Source organism: Erinaceus europaeus, chromosome 1 (genome assembly GCF_950295315.1).
Source record: "Erinaceus europaeus chromosome 1, mEriEur2.1, whole genome shotgun sequence".
Classification (NCBI taxonomy): domain Eukaryota; kingdom Metazoa; phylum Chordata; class Mammalia; order Eulipotyphla; family Erinaceidae; genus Erinaceus; species Erinaceus europaeus.
In genome coordinates this window covers 34,234,777-34,253,874 of record NC_080162.1, presented here as the reverse complement: position 1 = coordinate 34,253,874, position 19,098 = coordinate 34,234,777, and positions in this window count along the sequence as shown.

Here is a 19,098-nt window from a genome sequence, read left to right as displayed (position 1 = left end):
AAGAGAGTTAACATACAAAGCCAAACAAATTGTTGAGCAATCATGGACCCAAAGCTTGGAATAGTGGAGAGGAAGTATTTGGGGGATACTCACTGAAAACTCTAGTGTGCTTCTGCATTCAGGTATGTATTTTGCAGTAGTTTATGGATCCATGTGAACATATGCTCTCTCTCACAGAAACTGGTGTATATCTAGGTTTTGGGACTTTGTTAGAAAGTGAACCACCTGAGATGGAATTAGAGTATACTATGAAAGGAAAGGTCTCATCCGAGTAACGAAGCTGAAGGGTTGTCATTCTGCCCCGGCCAGCGGGGCCATGAACAGGGGCTAGGAACCCACGAAACCTGGAATTAAAGGGACAGGAGATACAAGAAATGACAGCAAGACAGGACTCTGATCAAGCTGCAAAATTTTATTGTGTTCACAGGCATTTTAAGGCTTTGGTGAAGGGGAAACATAGGGGGAAGGGGGAGGCAGAGATCACAGTGGAGGGTCCCTTGCAACTATTTCTGTTAAACTATAACTATATGGTATGTCACTATAACTATATGGTATGTCACTTAGTTTCTGGCAAACATCTTTCTTACGGGAATTAGAAACTTATCTCAAGGGCTTCTGTTGTTTCAAGGCTTAGCTTCTATCAAGCAGAGAAATGGCTTCTGGCATCATTCCACACGTGAAGTCTCTGGACACAGTCTGAAGTGAAGCATGTTGAGGTGGCAATCATTGTGTTGATTATGTTGTGATCAGCAGATGTAATATTATTTGATATGGATTGGGAGAGGCATACGGGAAAGTGGGCCCTATCCAAGGGTTCCAGGACTGGGGGGAGTAGGGGCTCTATAGTGAAGATGTGAGGTTCCTGCTGTCTTAGGGTTCAAAAAGACAACCAATAGTTAATGTTATCATCACATTATTTGGTAATTGGGTTAACTTTGAAAAGTCCTTTTGTTATGGTTTGCTATACAGTACCCAGTATCTTGTATATAGCTGTGCTATTGGTTGCTTCTGATCTACTTGGTCTAGGCTTTTGAGAGAGTCTGCATATCAAATACACAGCCTATATATTAAAAAGACTCAGTCTGTGTTTTAAAATATTCGAGACATACAATTAATTTTCCCCCACTCGTATTAATTAACTAGTGATGTATATGACTACATTTTACTAGGAGTGTACATAAACACCATTCCCACCACCAAAAGACTGACCCATCTCTCCCACCCACACCCACCACAACCCCCCGGCCCAGGAAGCTGCATGTCTACCCCTCATCACAGGGTTTTTATTTTGGTGCCCTACTTACAGTTTGGTCAGGTCCTGTTTTTAGTTTCCCTTTCAGATCTTCTTTCTCAACTTCTGTTGATGATTAGGATCAACCCATACTCATCTTTATCTTTCTAACTTAGCTCACTTAACATAATTCCGTCTAGCTCTGTCCATGATGGGTCAGAGAAGATGGGTTCATTGTTCTTCATAGCTGCATAGTATTCCATTGTGTATATATACCACAGCTTTCTCAGCCATTCATCTGTTGTTGGGCACCTGGGTTGCTTCCAGGTTTTAGCTATTATGAATTGTGCTGCTATGAACATAGGAGTACACACCTCTTTTTGATTTGGTGTTATGGAATCCTTGGGGTATAATCCCAGGAGAGGAATTTCTGGATCATATGGAAGGTCCATGTCTAGTCTTGTGAGAGTTTTCCAGACTGCTATCCACAGAGGCTGTACCAATTTACATTCCCACCAGCAATACAAAAGGGTTCCTCTGTCCCCACAACCTCTCCAGCATTTGTTGCTGCTGTCCTTTTTGATGTATGCCACTCTTACAGGAGTGAGGTGGTATCTTAGTGTTGTCTTAATTTGCATTTCTCCGACAATCAGTGACCTAGAGCAGTTTTTCATATGTTTGTTAGCCTTTTGGATCTCCTCTGAGGTGAATGTATTGTTCATATCCTCTGCCCATTTTGCGCAGGTCCAGTCCCACGTTGTAGCACCATTTATGTTGTTTTCGCCGGGCAGGTAACAGACGACCAGGGACTCATGGTTGAGCTGTAGGCAGTATCTCTTTATTCATGCAGGACACAGTGCAATCTATACCAAGCTAAGCTAAGCTAACTACTACAAACAATCTTGTCCTTATAAATATACTAGCCCAGTAGGGTGGGAACAGGATGCAATGCAGAGAGGGTGGAGAGAAAAGTGACTGGTGAAAATCAGGGTGTGACAAGGAGAGGGGGCGGAGCAAAAACATATCATGAACCAGTGGGGATTGAACCAATGCCCTGCAGTGGTTATGTAAATAGAATACAGTGGTTATGTAAATAGAATACAGTGGTTATGTAAATAGAATACAGTGTTAAGCAGGGGATATTAAACCAATGAAACAGAAGGGGTCTCATGCATACCAACAATTCCCCCTTTCTTTTTAACTAATGGCTATAGTATCAGGATTGTGGGGTGAACATAAACCTATATCGTACAGGTGTTTTCAAAAGAACTGGCATAAGACATGGAAAACAAAATAGGTGAGTAGCAATAACCAGTGTGCTGCCAAGGGGAATGTTTCTTACATCAAAGGGTAAGGCCTAGCAGGAGAAAGGGCATTTCTTGCCTCTGGGAATGCTTCATGCCTCTGGGGGCATCTCTTGCCTCTTGGGGCGCTTCATGCCTCTGTGTGCATAACCTAATAAGGAGGGGGAGTTTTCTGACTCTGGGGCAGAGCCTGCAGGCAAGGGGATATGGTATATAAAGTCTCAAGGCAATTGGCTGAAGTTAGTCTTTGAGAAATACAGCAGCGTGTACCAGTAAGTCCAATAGAGGTGTCAGTCCAAAGTAGCTGACCACAGAAGAAAGTGCCAAGGGATGAAACTCTGCATGTCTGTCTCGATGGGGAATGTCGGCCACCAGAATTCTACTTTTCTGTAGAGAGTGAGCTTTGGAGTCCGTGAATCTGTTTCTTCAGGTCGTGCCAGGTCACACCATTGGTTTCCGGGGGTGTGTTGTAGTCATTCCATCTTGTGGGCGATGTCAGAGTACAGGGGTCCAAATGTATTTCCGGGAATTCCATTTGAGTAGATGTTTTTTCATGTGAAGACTTGACAGCTGAAATTCACTTACTTGTCAAACAAAACTTGTAGCAGAATAGAAGTTTACTATAATTGATAACTCCATTATAATTGGAAGTCCTTTCTAGTATGATTTTAAGGTTTGTTTAAACAGTTTAAACTCAATAAAATGTGGAAAGGTAAACAGAAGAACCACGGTAGAAGCCTCAGGCATGAGAATAATTAACATAATCATTGAACTATCTGCCCTGCCCATAACTCATACAGTTTTTAGGATTAAACGTTTCAGATTTATGCCAAGACGTAAACAAAGAAGTCAAAGGAGGAAAAAAAAATTTTTTTGGATTATTTCTGGATGTCTCTAGAAATCATAGCTGCATCCAGCATTTTTTTTAAGTCAATGTCAAACAAAAATTCAGTCATTCAAATCACTGTCTTATGAAACAGATCTCACCATGTAGCATCAAGAGTCCCCGGAGGGCGTCCTTGTCCAAAAAGCTCCTCGAAATTCCGTTTAGGGTGCTTCTGACTGTTCCTGTTGGATTGCTTCAGGCATCTACTTTTAAAAGCGTCTTCCCATCGAAGAAAGAATCCAATCAGGAGAGTAGAACTAACCACGTGTCTCCATTCTTGGGGACTGCCAGGGTACTCGAGAATGCTCCTCAAAATAGAATAGTCCTTCTTCATGGAAAACATACGAGAAGAAGTCCAGAAAGTCCCAGTGGAAATCCCCATGCATATCCCAAGGTCTACGATCACGGTCATAAAGAACCAAATTGTGGCCCGGAGCAAAATGTAGTCCTTTTCCTCAGGAAACATTGGCGAGGGAATCCAGAAAGTCCAAGGAGAAATCTCCATGCATCTCCCAAGCTCTATGATTAGGGTCACAAGAAACCAAAGTTCCAGGTCAGGGAACCAAAGTGTGGCCCAGAGCAAAATGTTCTAGAGACAGAGTAACTGTCTCATAATGAAACAGTAGAGGCTTTGGCAAACCTCTTCATAAGTAGAAGAGAAGACCATAGTGCATAGGTAGGCAAAGTCTTCACTTATCTGGGAGTTGCGCAGGTCCAGTCCCACATTGTAGCACCATTTATGTTGTTTTTGCCGGGCAGGTAACAGACGACCAGGGACTCATGGTTGAGCTGTAGGCAGTATCTCTTTATTCATGCGGGACACAGCACAATCTTTACCAAGCTAAGCTAAGCTAACTACTACAAACAATCTTGTCCTTATAAATATACTAACCCAGTAGGGTGGGAACAGGATGCTATGCAGATAGAGTGGAGAGAAAAGTGACTGGTGAAAATCAGAGTGTGACAAGGAGAGGGGGCGGAGCAAAAACATATCATGAACCAGTGGGGATTGAACCAATGCCCTGCAGTGGTTATGTAAATAGAATACAGTGGTTATGTAAATAGAATACAGTGTTAAGCAGGGGATATTAAACCAATGAAACAGAAGGGGTCTCATGCATACCAACAGTTTTATTTGTTTTTGATCTACCCTTTTTTGATTTATGTGTTTCTTATTTTTATGCTCTGTTGTTCCTCAGTCGTTGTGTTTTGAGTACAAGCAACACTGTACTAAATACCTTTATGACAAATGCAATCACCAACCTCCGGAATTACAATAGCAACTGAAGCAAGTATTGAAGCAGTTTAATCACTACCAGTTAGCCAGTTTCTCCAGTCCGTGAAAAAATAGTAACCAAATCCCAGTGAAGAAGTAAGAGAGAAGAAAGAAGGGATAGCAAGAATATACAGTTATGCAAATCTACTATCCACTGTATATTCTAGGGGTAACAAGAGGGGAAAGGGAAGTAGAGCAGAGATACACACATAGAGAGTCCACTCTGAGTCAGATTTCTTCCCCAAAATAATTTACAAATGAATATCAGTGAATTCAGAAAGATAAAGAAGAAGGAAGGAAAAAATGGAAGACAAGATGAAAAAAAGAGATACCAGAGAGAGAAAAAAAAAAGATAATAAAAAGATCTGTAATTAAAGAGCAGTGAAAGGAAAGGTTTTTTTAATTGATTACTTTATTTTTTATTTTATTTTATTTTATTTATTTATTTTTTTAATTAGCTAGGAGGAGGAAGAAGGGAAGAGTCTGTAGAGGAAGTAGGAGTAAAGAGACAGGTTCCTCTGACAATAGATAAGATGCCCACTACCCTAGCAATGAAAGATGCCCTAAGAGTTAATTCAACCTAAAGGGGGGAGATATATGCCTTTATATAATATTAATAATAAATTATAGCAGGGTAAAACACCCTGTCCCAGATTGCCTCAACCTCCTGAGAGGCAGCTGATTTTTAAGAAGAAAAAAAAAAAAAACACCTCAGGACTAGACAAGGATAGCAGGAGTAGACAGTTATGCAAATCTGCTATCCACTGTATATTCTAGGGGTAGCTAAAGGAGGAAGGGAAGTTGAGCAGAGATACTCTCAGAGAGAGTCCACTCTGAGTCAGATTTCTTCCCCTAAATAATTCCCAAACATGTATCAGTGAATTCAGAAAGCTGTAGGATTAAGGAAGAAAGGATGACAAGAATGAGAAAAAAAGAAAGAGAGAGAAAAGAAAAAGATAAGAAAAAGAACAGTAATAAAAAGCAGTGTAAGGAAAGAGTTTTTATTTATTTATTTATTTTAATTATTTCATTAGCTATGGGGGGTGGAGGGAGGGGAGCTGTTGTGCAGAGGCAGCTGGTTGGCTAATTAGAAAGAAAAAAGGCCAGAGGTTTCAGAAGGGAATAGACTTAGAATGAATAATACTCCCAGGTGGGACAGGAATCTTGGTAAAGAAAGATCAGCAGGGGAGCCTGCTAGGAGCTGGTCCCCAGGGACTGCTTAAGGTGGGGGGGAGGGGGAGGAGCTGCACTTTGGGAAAAATAATTTAAAAGAAAAAAAATTTTTTCCCTTTCTTTCTACTCTATTTTTTTAACCCAAATTAAGTTATAGTCATATCCTTGGTGTCACCGCTAGGACCCCTTATTGACTGGCCTACTAAAGACAGAAAATCCTACTGTTTCCAGGAGATGTGGTCAGAGCTCAAGCCACTAGCAGCTTCTCAGTCCACCATCTTCCGGGAACCCCCAGCAACTCTACATCTTGTCAGCTGCCCTCTGGGTTAGCAGCCCTGAGCAGCTCCCAGGGAAGCGACAGAAACAGGTCTCTGCATCAGGGGACAGGATAGTAGATGCAGCCATGGGTCAAGAAGCAAGAAAGCAGATACCACCCACTCATCCTAAAGCAAGGTAACTTTATACCAAATCACACAAAAGAGGCAAACAGCTAACTTGAAGGCCAGGCTGGTCAGGCTGTTATTACATAGTAATCATGTGTAACAGCAATAAGTGACAATCATGTTTACACCATGTGCAACAGCAGAAATGAAAAACATGTTTGCATAGCTGTGTGGTTTCTGCTTAGTTATTTTTCAGTGGAAGGCCTAAAAATCCACATAACTACATCATCATATACCCCCTACAAATTCAAGGCACAAATTCTTAAGCAAATCATTGTCAGTATGATGATATTGGTGATGGTGGTTATAATGACAACAGTGATGACGGTAGTGATGATGCTTGTAGTTGACATAATGATTGTAGCTAACACTTTTTAAGCACTTACTATATACTAGGCACTGTTGCAAACACTTGGAAAGTAATAACTCATTCAGTCCTCATAGTGACCTATTTTTGTTCTAACATAAGAGATGAGGAAGACATAGAGAATTTATAGTCACCCAGGTTCACACAGCTGGTAAGTGTCAGAGTAACATTCATACCAAGGTTGTCTATTGCTGATGCTATTTAAATGTTGTCTCACTCCATTTCTCTGTATGAATATAGAAATCTGCTGGTTTATATTCATAGGAAATGAGAATTAAAACATCTTGATAAAATAAAACTTGGGGAGAAACTTGACGTTGATTTTTTTGATAGGACACCAAAATCACAAGCTACAAGAATAAAAATCAATAAATCAAACTAAAAGTCTTTTTTCTCAAGAGAAGAAACAATAAACAAAATGGAACGTCAACATAGATAAGGAGACAAAATATTTAGAAACCATAGATTGGAGAAATTATTAATTTCCAGAATTTATAAAGTACTCATATGACTCAAGAATAATCACCAAAAAGTAGACAGTCCTATCTAAAAACAGGGATAAGAAATTAGACTTTTCCCCAAAAAGACAACTGTCAGAGACTTAACAACATTGATCATCAGGGAAATGTACATCAAAACCACAGTAATAAGATAACACTTCACCCTTGTCAGAATTTCCATGATTAAGACAAGAGTTTGATGTTATAATAAGATACTACTCAGCTATTTTAAAAATAATGAATTAACATTCTTTTCTTCACCTTGGACAGAGCTTGGAGGAATCATGATAAGTTAATTAAGCCAGAAAGAGGATGGGATGATCCCAACCATAGACAGAGCTTGAAAAATAAGAACAGAGGGAGTCGGGTGGCAGTGCAGCAGGCTAAACGCAGTTGGCGCAAAGCCCAAGGACTGGTGTAAGGATCCAGGTTAAAGCACTTGGCTCCCTACCTGCAGGGGAGTAGCTTCACAGGTGAAGCAAGTCTGCAGGTGTCTTATCATTCTCTCACCTTCTTTGTCTTCCCCTCCTCTCTCCATTTCTCTCTGTCCTATCCAACAATGACAACAACAATAACTAAAAGAATAAAACAACAAGGGCAACAAAAGGAAATAAATAATTTAATTAATATATAAAGAAAGAACAGAAAGGGAAACAGAAATTAGAACTTAGACTAGATTTGGTGTATTGCATGAAAGTATAAGACTCGGGGTGGGTGGGGGAGTTGTCAGGTCCATCACAGGGAGTTGAGGGTGGGAGTACAGACATTGGTAGTAGGAGCAGTGCAAAAACCATATTCCTATTAACTCATAGTCTTATAATCTACTACTAATTCAATATGTCAGGGGGAAATAGATTGAATATTTCAAGTTCTTTAGCTGCCTAGATTTTAGTTCTGAGTATACATTCCTTTAGTCTAATCATTTAATGTTTAAAAGTTATAAACTGACTGAACTTATACACTGGGTTTAAATTGTTATAGTATTTATAAAAATAAATCTTTTTAAGTATTAAGTTATCTACAACTTTAGACTAGTTAGACCAGAATCACTTGCTTCTGTCAATATTTAAGATATTGCTATAAATTGACATCATTACATGACATCAAGCATGGCAAGGTCAAGAATAGTACAGTAAAATAAGCTCCCAAATAATTTCATTGTAATAAAAATTATCTGTTGCCTTTTAAACTCTAGAACCATAATGAAACTTCTCCACTTTCTTAGATATCTACATTTCTCCCAGGCTTGGAACCTCTGGGACTATGCTTGTTTTTCTCAATGCCTCTCCTCTAGACCCCTTTCCATTTTATACTGCCTCTATTGATAACAGCTAAATCAATGCAACCAATGTCACCATGCCACATTATGCTGCTACTGCCATTTTACTTTGGACTGTATCCAGAGATGGCAAGCTCAAGAGTCAAGCTTCCAGCTCAGATAATCTGGTAAAACCTTTTCTAACACATGGGACTACCCAGTTACATTTTAGATAGCACCCTCTCCAAGAAAGTTACAGATCCTGGGAGGAGGAGGAAGATGGCGGACTGGGAAGCTGCTAACAGCGAGTGCTCTGATCGCATCGTTGGCAACGGTAGGATTTTCTGCCTTTAGCAGGCTAGTCAATAAGGGGTGACACCAAAGAGGTGATTATAATTTAATTTGGGTTAAGAATTAGAGTAAAGGTGACACGGACTAGTGGGGCTCCAGACTTCCCAGGCAGCACCGGGCAAGGCGAGTGTGCCGGGCATTGTCTTCCGCCCAGGAAGGCGGCTCCTCCGCCGGTTGCAGAGTGCGGCGAGCAGAGGACCCGGAGAGAGCACTTTAGCTTGGGGGCTTTCTCTTGGGACTCTCCAGGGTCCACCGCGACCCTGAGGGCAGATCCAAAGACTTCTTGAGTATAGTTCTCATTGGATCAAAGGACTTGGAGCTAGTTTTCATTTTCGAGAATTCCTTTTAAAAAGTCTGGAGGGGGGGGTTTCCCGGAAGATGGCGGACTGAGAAGCGGCTAGCCGTTGAGCTCTGGACACATCTCCTGTAAACAATAGGATTTTCTGCCTTTAGCAGGCCAGCCAATAAGGGGTCATAGTGGTGACACCAAGGAGGTGACTATAACTTAATTTGGGTTAAGAATTAGAGTAGGGGAAAAAAATTCTTTTTTTCTTCCTTTTAATTTTCAAGCATACATCCTTCCAGCCCCCCCCCCCCATAAGCAGTCTCTGGGACCAGGTCCTAGTAGGATACCCAATACCACCAAACAGGGTGTTTTTTTTTTTTTTTTAATTCGCTGATACACATTTGGGAACTTCCTTGCACTGCTCTTTAATTACAACTCTTCTTCTTATCTTCTCCCTTTTCTCTCTCTTATATCTCTCTATCTCTTTTTTTTTTAATCTTGTCATACACTTCTTTCCTCTTTGCCTTTCTGAATTTGTGAATTACTTTGGGGAAGAAATCTGAGTCAGAGTGGACTCTCTATGTGTGTATCTCTGCTCTAGTTCCCTTTCCCCTCTTGTTACCCCTAGAATATATGGTGGATAGTAGATTTGCATAACTGTCTATTCTTGCTATCCTCTCTTTCTTTTCTCTTTCTTCACTAGGGATTTGGTTACTATTTTTTCACGGACTGGAGAAATTGTTTGGCTAACTGGTAATGATTAAACTACTTCAATACTTACTTCAGTTGCTACTGTAATTCCAGAGGTTGGTGAGTGCAATTTTCATAAAGGTATTTAGTACAGTATTACTTGTACTCAAGACACAACAATTGAGGAACAACAGAGCATAAAAAAAAGAGAGAAACACATAAATAAAAAAATGGGTAGATTAAAAACAAATAAAACTGCTACCCCAATGAATGAAGACAAGAGCCCAGAAGAAACTACAAATCAGTCAGAAGTAACCATAGATAAGAAAAGTATGCAAGCAATAATAAACTTATTAATCACAGAAATGAAAACAACATTGGAGGAAAGGAATGGCAGTATTAGGGAAACAACAGTTGAGGCCCCCAAGGAAAATACTGATTATCTTGAGGCAATTAGAGAATTGAAAGCTGAAATAGCTGTAATGAAGAAAGAAGCGGAGGCAAGAGAAAGCAGACTAACAGAAGCAGAAAACAGAATTAGTCAGACAGAGGATGAATTAGAGAAAAATAAGAAAGAGGTGAAAGAGCTTAAAAAGAGATTGAGAGACACTGAAAACAACAACAGAGACATATGGGATGATATCAAAAGAAGTAACATTCGTATAATTGGCCAACCGGATACAGCAACACATCAAAAAGATTGTTCATCATGACCAAGTGGGATTCATCCCAGGAATGCAAGGCTGGTTCAACATCCGTAAGTCAATCAATGTCATTCACCACATCAATAAAAGCAAAGCCAAAAACCACATGATTATCTCAATAGATGCAGAAAAAGCCTTTGACAAAATCCAACACCCATTCATGCTCAAAACTCTACAAAAAATGGGAATAGATGGGAAATTCCTCAAGATACTGGAGTCTATATATAGCAAACCTACAGCCAACATCATACTCAATGGACAGAAGCTGAAAGCATTCCCCCTCAGATCGGGGACTAGACAGGGCTGTCCACTGTCACCGTTACTCTTCAACATAGTATTGGAAGTTCTTGCCATAGCAATCAGGCAAGAGAAAGAATTCAAAGGGATACAGATTGGAAGGGAAGAAGTCAAGCTCTCACTATTTGCAGATGATATGATAGTATACATAGAAGGACCTAAAGAATCCAGTAAAAAATTACTGGAAGTTATTAGGCACTATAGCAATGTGTCAGGCTACAAAATCAATGTACAAAAATCAGTGGTATTTCTTTATGCAAACACTAAATCTGAAGAAGAAGACATCCAGAAATCACTCCCATTTACTGTTTCAGCAAAATCAATCAAATACCTAGGAATAAAGTTGACCAAAGAAGTGAAAGACTTATATACTGAAAACTATGAGTTGCTACTCAAGGAAATAGAAACTGATACCAAGAAATGGAAAGATATCACATGCTCATGGATTGGAAGGATAAATATCATCAAAATGAATATTCTCCCCAGAGCCATATACAAATTTAATGCAATACCCATCAAAGTTCCACCAAGCTTCTTTAAGAGAATAGAACAAACACTACAATCATGTATCTGGAACCTGAAAACACCTAGAATTGCCAAAACCATCTTAAGGAAAAGAAACAGAAATGGAGGCATCACACTCCCAGACCTTAAACTATATTATAAAGCCATCATCATCAAAACAGCATGGTACTGGAACAAACATAGGCACACAGACCAGTGGAACAGAATTGAAAGCCCAGAAGTAAATCCCAACACCTATGGGCATCTAATCTTTGATAAGGGGGCCCAAAGGATTAAATGGAAAACGGAGGCTCTCTTCAATAAATGGGAAAAACTGGGTTGAAACATGCAGAAGAATGAAATTGAACCACTTTATCTCACCAGAAACAAAAATCAACTCCAAATGGATCAAAGACCTGGATGTCAGACCAGAAACAATAAAATACTTAGAGGAAAACATTGGTAAAACACTTTCCCACATACACCTCAAGGACATCTTTGATGAATCAAACCCAATTTCAAGGAAGACTAAAGCAGAAACAAACCAATGGGACTACATCAAATTGAAAAGCTTCTGCACAGCCAAAGAAACTATTAAACAAACAAAGAGACCCCTCACAGAATGGGAGAAGATCTTCACATGCCAGACATCAGACAAGAAACTAATCACCAAAATATATAAAGAGCTCAGCAAACTTAGCCGCAAAAAAGCAAATGACCCCATCCAAAAATGGGCAGAGGAAATGAACAAAACATTCACCACAGAGGAGATCCAAAAGGATAACAAACATATGAAAAACTGCTCTAGGTCACTGATTGTCAGAGAAATGCAAATTAAGACAACACTAAGATACCACCTCACTCCTGTAAGAATGGCATACATCAAAAAGGACAGCAGCAACAAATGCTGGAGAGGATGTGGGGACAGAGGAACCCTTTTACATTGCTGGTGGGAATGTAAATTGGTCCAGCCTCTGTGGAGAGCAGTCTAGAAAACTCTTAGAAGGCTAGACACAGACCTTCCATATGACCCAGTAATTCCTCTCCTGGGGTTATACCCCAAGGACTCCATAACACCCGACCAAAAAGAGGTGTGTACTCCTATGTTCATAGCAGCACAATTCATAATAGCTAAAACCTGGAAGCAACCCAGGTGCCCAACAACAGATGAGTGGCTGAGAAAGCTGTGGTATATATACACAATGGAATACTATGCAGCTATCAAGAACAATGAACCCACCTTCTCTGACCCATCTTGGACAGAGCTAGAAGGAATTATGTTAAGTGAACTAAGTCAGAAAGATAAAGATGAGTATGGGATGATCCCACTCATCAACAGAAGCTGACTTAGAAGATCTGAAAGGGAAACTAAAAGCAGGACCTGATCAAATTGTAAGTAGGGCACCAAAGTAAAAACCCAGTGGTGAGGGGTAGACATGTAGCTTCCTGGGCCAGTGGGGGGTGGGAGTGGGCGGGAGGGATGGGTCACAGTCCTTTGGTGGTGGGAATGGTGATTATGTACACTCCTAGCAAAATGTAGACATATAAATCAAAATGTAGATATATAAATTAATATGAGAGGGGGAAATCAATTGTATGTCTCAAAGTTTCTCAAAAGACAAACTGAATCTTTTTAATATATAGGCTATGTATTTGATATGCGGACTCTCTCAAAAGCCTAGACCAAGTAGATTAGAAGCATCCAATAGCACAGCTATATACAAGATACTGGGTACTGTACAGCAAACCATAACAAAGGGACTTTTCAAAGTTAACCCAATTAACAAATAATGTGATGATAATATTAACTATTATCAGATAATTATCGATTATCTTTTTGAACCCTAAGACAGCAGGAACCTCACATCTTCACTATAGAGCCCCTACTTCCCCCAGTCCTGGAACCCTTGGATAGGGCCCACTTTCCCGTATGCATCTCCCAATCCAGACCAAATAATATTGCATCCGCCGATCACAGCCTAACCAAAGCAACGATTGTCACCTCAACATGCTTCACCTCAGACTGTATCCAGAGACTTCACGTGTGGAATGACAACCCTTCAGCTTCATTACTCGGGTGAGACCTTTCCTTTTATAGTACACTCTAATTTCATCTCAGGTAGTTCACTTTCTAACAAAGTCCCATAACCTAGATATACACCAGTTTCTGTGAGAGAGAGCTTATGTGCACACGTATCCATAAACTACTGCAAAATATATACCTGAAAGCAGAAGTACACTAGAGTTTGCAGTGAGTACTTCCCTAACACTTCCTCTCCACTATTCCAAGCTTGGGATCCATGATTGCTCAACAAATTGTTTGGCTTCATATGTTAACTCTCTTTTCAATCACCAGGTTCCAGATACCACCAGGATGCTGTCTAGGCTTACCTGGATTGAAGACCCCACCAATGTGTCCTGGAGCTCAGCTTCCCCAGAGACACACCTTACTAGGGAAAGAGAGAGGCAGACTGGGGGTATGGACCGACCAGTCAACGCCCATGTTCAGCGGGGAAGCAATTACAGAAGCCAGACCTTCTACCTTCTGCAACCCTCAACGACCCTGGGTCCATGCTCCCAGAGGGCTAAAGAATGGGAAAGCTACCATGGGAGGGGGTGGGTTATGGGGATTGGGTGGTGGGAATTGTGTGGAGTTGTACCCCTCCTACCTTATGTTTTTGTTCACTAATCCTTTCTTAAATAAAAAATTTAAAAAAAAAGGAAAGTTATAGATCCTAGATATAGGCTAGGGCCTAGGTGACTTGGTACACATACACATCTACCCATAAGTTAATGGAAACTATATACCTCAAAACAAAAGTTCTTAATAATACCCTATGTTTAGAATTAGACATAGTAAACTCAATAATCTAGTAGAATGGCCTAAAGAAGGAGCAACCATAAATTTTCTAATCAAATATTTATTACTTGAGACTAGACACCATATTTTCCTTTTTTAAAAAAAAGTTTTATCTTTATTTATTTATTGGATACAGGCAGTCAGAAATCAAGAGGGAATGAGGAGATAGAGAGGACAAGAGACAGGGAGACATCTGAAGCATTGCTTCACCACTTGCAAAGCTTTCCCCCTGCAGGTGAGGTTTGAGAGTTCCAACCTGAGTCCTAGTGCATTATAACAGGTACACTCAACCAGGTGTGCCACCACCCAGACCTGATACCCTCTTTTCCTACTCACTATTTCAAATTCTCAAATTCCTAAACCGCAGTATCCACTCAACTAAATAAACAAAAGACTAAGATATATTTCCTAATCTCTTCTGACAGTATCAGCATTATTGTTACATCTTGGTAACCTTTAGAAGAATAAAGGTAAACAATTGGCCAAGAGATATACTAACAAAAATAATTATCTCAACTAAAGGATAATTATTGTCCTTATGACAGTCTTTATGAGAATGATCAAACAATTAAATGCAGTAAAACTTTATTAACTCAAGGCTAACTTAGGCCTCACCAAAATCCTGGGTGTATTTCCTCCCCAACTAGTTCAGACTCTAGAAATTGATTTGGATACAACAAATGACAGTTAATGTTTTAATAGCTGTCAGACTAAAAAGGGGACTATACAAGCTGGAAAAGGTCAAGAGACTGGCTAACTTTGGTGGCCTCTTTATTTACTATCAGGCCACCCTATCACCTGGGACCCAAGTCAAGGAATCCTAGATTTCCCTTGTAGACACTATGGACCTAGAACATGAACAGACCCTTCTCTCTACCGTCACTGATCACTTCCATCAGGAACATGATCATAAGTCCTTTCAAGGGCTTCTCCAGTACCTTGCCCTCAATATAAAGTAGCAGTGGTAGGTATTGCCTCACTTTCTGAAGGAAGGCTCGGTCAGCCTAGCATGCCACTCAAGGAAGACTGGTCCTGAAATGAGTGCAACCTAAAATATTCCCAGCTGTGACTATAGACTGTGAACTCAGACTGACAAGGAATCAGAGTTTATACAGGCCCCTGTGTTAAATATAAATGCACATGGGCCTAGGTCAGATTGACGGGATAAACAGTTAACTGTACTTATATATATTTCTTTAAGTTTGGGAGCTACTCTGTGCCCTAATCCAGCTTTCTAGTTCTATTCTCATCTATGACTATATCTTCCCAGACAATATTTTTATCCCACCTCCATGTTGCTCAAGAAAAAAATCACTAGAGCCTTGGGTCCCTAGAAACATACCTAAAGGGAGTCGGGCTGTAGCGCAGCGGGTTAAGCGCAGGTGGCGCAAAGCACAAGGATTGGCATAAGGATCCCGGTTCGAACCCTGGCTCCCCACCTGCAGGGGAGTCGCTTCACAGGTGGTGAAGCAGGACTGCAGGTGTCTATCTTTCTCTCCTCCTCTCTGTCTTCCCCTCCTCTCTCCATTTCTCTCTGTCTTATCCAACAACGACAACAACAATAATAACTACAACAATAAAACAACAAGGGCAACAAAAGGGAATAAATAAATAAAATAAATATTTTTTAAAAAAGAAACATACCTAAAATAGACTTCCTAGCTTCTTATCACCCTAAAATCCCTATTCGATATTCCTACTTTTTGGTTTCCATTTATTAAACATTTTGTCCTGCCTCATATCTTATTGCCTTTAAGACACCAAGTTGTAGATGTCACTATGATTCCATCCTGAACTTCATGGACAGATGACCTCATCAGTATGTCTTAGAACCTCACCACTCAAGAGCCCTATCCCACTAGAGAAAGATAGAAACATATTAGGGGTATGGATTGATCTATGTCCATGTCTAGTGGAGAAGAAATTACAGAAGTCAGAACTCCTATATTCTGCACTCCAAAAAGAATTTTTTTCATAGTCCCAGAGGGAGAGAAATAGGGGGGTGATTAGAGGACTCTGAACTCCAATTTCATCCAGACCCAGAGAGAAAAGAGGAAAAAAGGAAAGACATTAAGATTAGTATCAAGTATAGGTGTGACTTAAGAAGGAAGAAAAAGCAAGACCATAGAAAAATGGGCAAAAATATAGATAGACAGATAGATATAGATAGACAATTACAGTAATAATAGTCAATCCATAACTGTGACCTTGGGAGAACTACTGCAGTTTCCAATGGAGGGAATGGGGACACAGAACTCTGGTGTAGGAATGGTGTGGAATTGTACCCCTGTTATTTTCTAATTTTGTAAATCACTAATAAAAAATAGAAAAAAAATGTTTTTGGTGGGGATTTGGTAAATAGAAAACCTTTGTATATTGTTGGGAAGAATGTAAATTGGTTCATCCATGATGGGAAAAAGTATGGTACTTAAGTAAAGATAAATTTACCATATGATACAGCAATTTTGCTTCTGGATATATATCCAAAAGAAAAGAAAATGAAAACAGAATACTGGAAAGACCTCTGCTCTCCTTTTTTAAATTGCAACATTACATATAATAACCAAGATTTGGAAACAACTTTAGTATCTTGTCACCAGAATAATGGACAGAGAAGATTGTGTGTGTGTACATGCACATACATACATTTGAATATTATCCAGAGATAAAATTAATTCTGCCTTTGGCAATATAACTAGAACTTGGGGACATTATACTAAATGATAAACGATAAAAAAAATGGATAGACCCTGTATGGTATTGTTTATATGTGGAATCTATGAAGCCTGTATTCATTGAAGCTAAGTATAAAATTAGTAAACAGGGATAGAGGAGTACATGGGAAGAGGGGAAGGTATTAAGTACCTAGTGCCCTTAAACAATAATTCATTAACTAATATCAATCAATGTCATTTAAGGGTACAAACTTGAAACTGGAAGATAAGTACATTCTAGAGCTCTAATGCATATCATAGTGGTCATAGTCAACAATATTGTATTATTGTAGACATATTTTTTATTGTTGTATAGCCGTAAACTTCAAAGTTGCTAAGAGACTAGAACTTAATTGTTCTCACTAGCAAAGAAGAAATGATAATTAAGTGCTATGACAGAGATGTTACCTAACACCATGGTGATAATTACATTACAAAAATGTATCAAATTACCATATTGCACACCTTAAACTTACTCCATGTTATATGTCAATTATACCTCAAATATAATGCTGATAAAATGTTCAGAAATGAAACAATTGCTGGGAATAACAGGCATTTCTCCAAATGATTAAGGCAGGGTCTATCTTGGAAAGCACACATAAAATGCTAAGAATGTTTCAGGAGAACGTGGAAACCTTTGACAACTAACTGTCCATCAAAGAAGATAATTGGTGTCACAGAAGACAAGGAAAAACTGGTAGACAGAGGGAAATTGTCATGCTCCACTACTCCTTCAACAGTGACTTTTGTGATAAAGCCCAGAGTGGGCCATTTCCTTGCAGACCCTCCCACGTAGACTAAGGTGTTCTCTGTGTTAGGGCTAGTCAGAGTCAGTACCAGCTGTGTGATATCAGAGGCAGCAGGCACCCTGGAGAGGACAGGTTAGTAGCTATCTGCTCCCTGCACCCCTGGAGGCCAATTTAACACTGATGTACTGTAGAGGTAACAAACCTCTTATTCTAGAGATGAGCAAGAGGGTCCCAAAAAGAGGAATGTCAAGTGAAACACTGGGAATAAGGGGTCAAGGTTCATAGCAACAGTGCCCCTCCTGCATGATCACAGCTAGCCAAGTGGGAAAGGAAACCTGGCACTTACTTGACTAGTTCTTCTGGACATAGACTGATGATTTTGTAATGAACTAGAGAAAGCACTGATGTATGAGAGAGTTGGCGGTGGGGAGTGTAGGCAGTTTTCTTTTTTTCTTCTTTTTTTTTTTATTGGGGAATTAATCTTTTACATTCAACAGTAAGTACAATAGTTTGTACATGCATAACATTCCCCAGTTTCCCATATAACAATACAACCCCCACTAGGTCCTCTGAATCCTTCTTGGACCTGTATTCTCCCCACCCACCCCAGAGTCTTTTAATTTGGTGCGATATGCCAATTCCATTTCAGGTTCTACTTGTGTTTTCTTTTCTGATCTTGTTTCTCAACTTCAGCCTGAGAGTGTAGGCAGCTTTCTTAATGGGGTTCTACATGAGGTATATCCATGTGGCCCCCAGCTTTGGAATAAGTCAACTGCATTCTTTCCATTCCCTGATTAACCTGGGGTTGAAGAAATAGCATGAGGAGTTTCTGGCGAAAAATACTCTTTTGGGCTGAGGAGATAGCATAATGGTTATGCTAAATATTTTTATGCCTGAAGCTCTGATATCCCAGGTTCAGTCCCCAGAACCACCATTAACCAGAGCTGAGCAGTGTTTTGGATATATATATATATATATATATATATATATATTTATTTATTTATTTATTTCTCATTAAAGTAAATAAAATATTTTTAAATGAGGTAGTCCTTTAAAAATGTTTTGCATGCTATTGAAAGATTTCTGAGTTTTTATGGTATTTTAAATAAAGATATATAAGGCTAACAAATAAATTTCAGGAAAGCAATGAAATAAAACAAAAATGTAGCAGAAATGGAATAATGGAAGAGGAAGTGAAGGAGTAAAGTGACCATATGATAAATGTACACAGCTGAGGGGAGGTGGTATATCAGGTAAAGTGCAGAATTTTACAAATTTAGGAAAGACCTTGGATTTTATCCCTGATATCACTTGTGCCTGAGCAGAGCTATCTCCTCTCCCTATTTACTTATTTATTTATTTATCTTTTCTTTCTTCCCCTTTCTCCCTCTCTTTTTCTCTCCCTTCAATAAATATCCAAGTAATAGGTAATAAATAGTTTAAAACAAATACGAATTCGGGAGTCCGGTGGTAGCGCAGCGGGTTAAGCGCAGGTGGTGCCA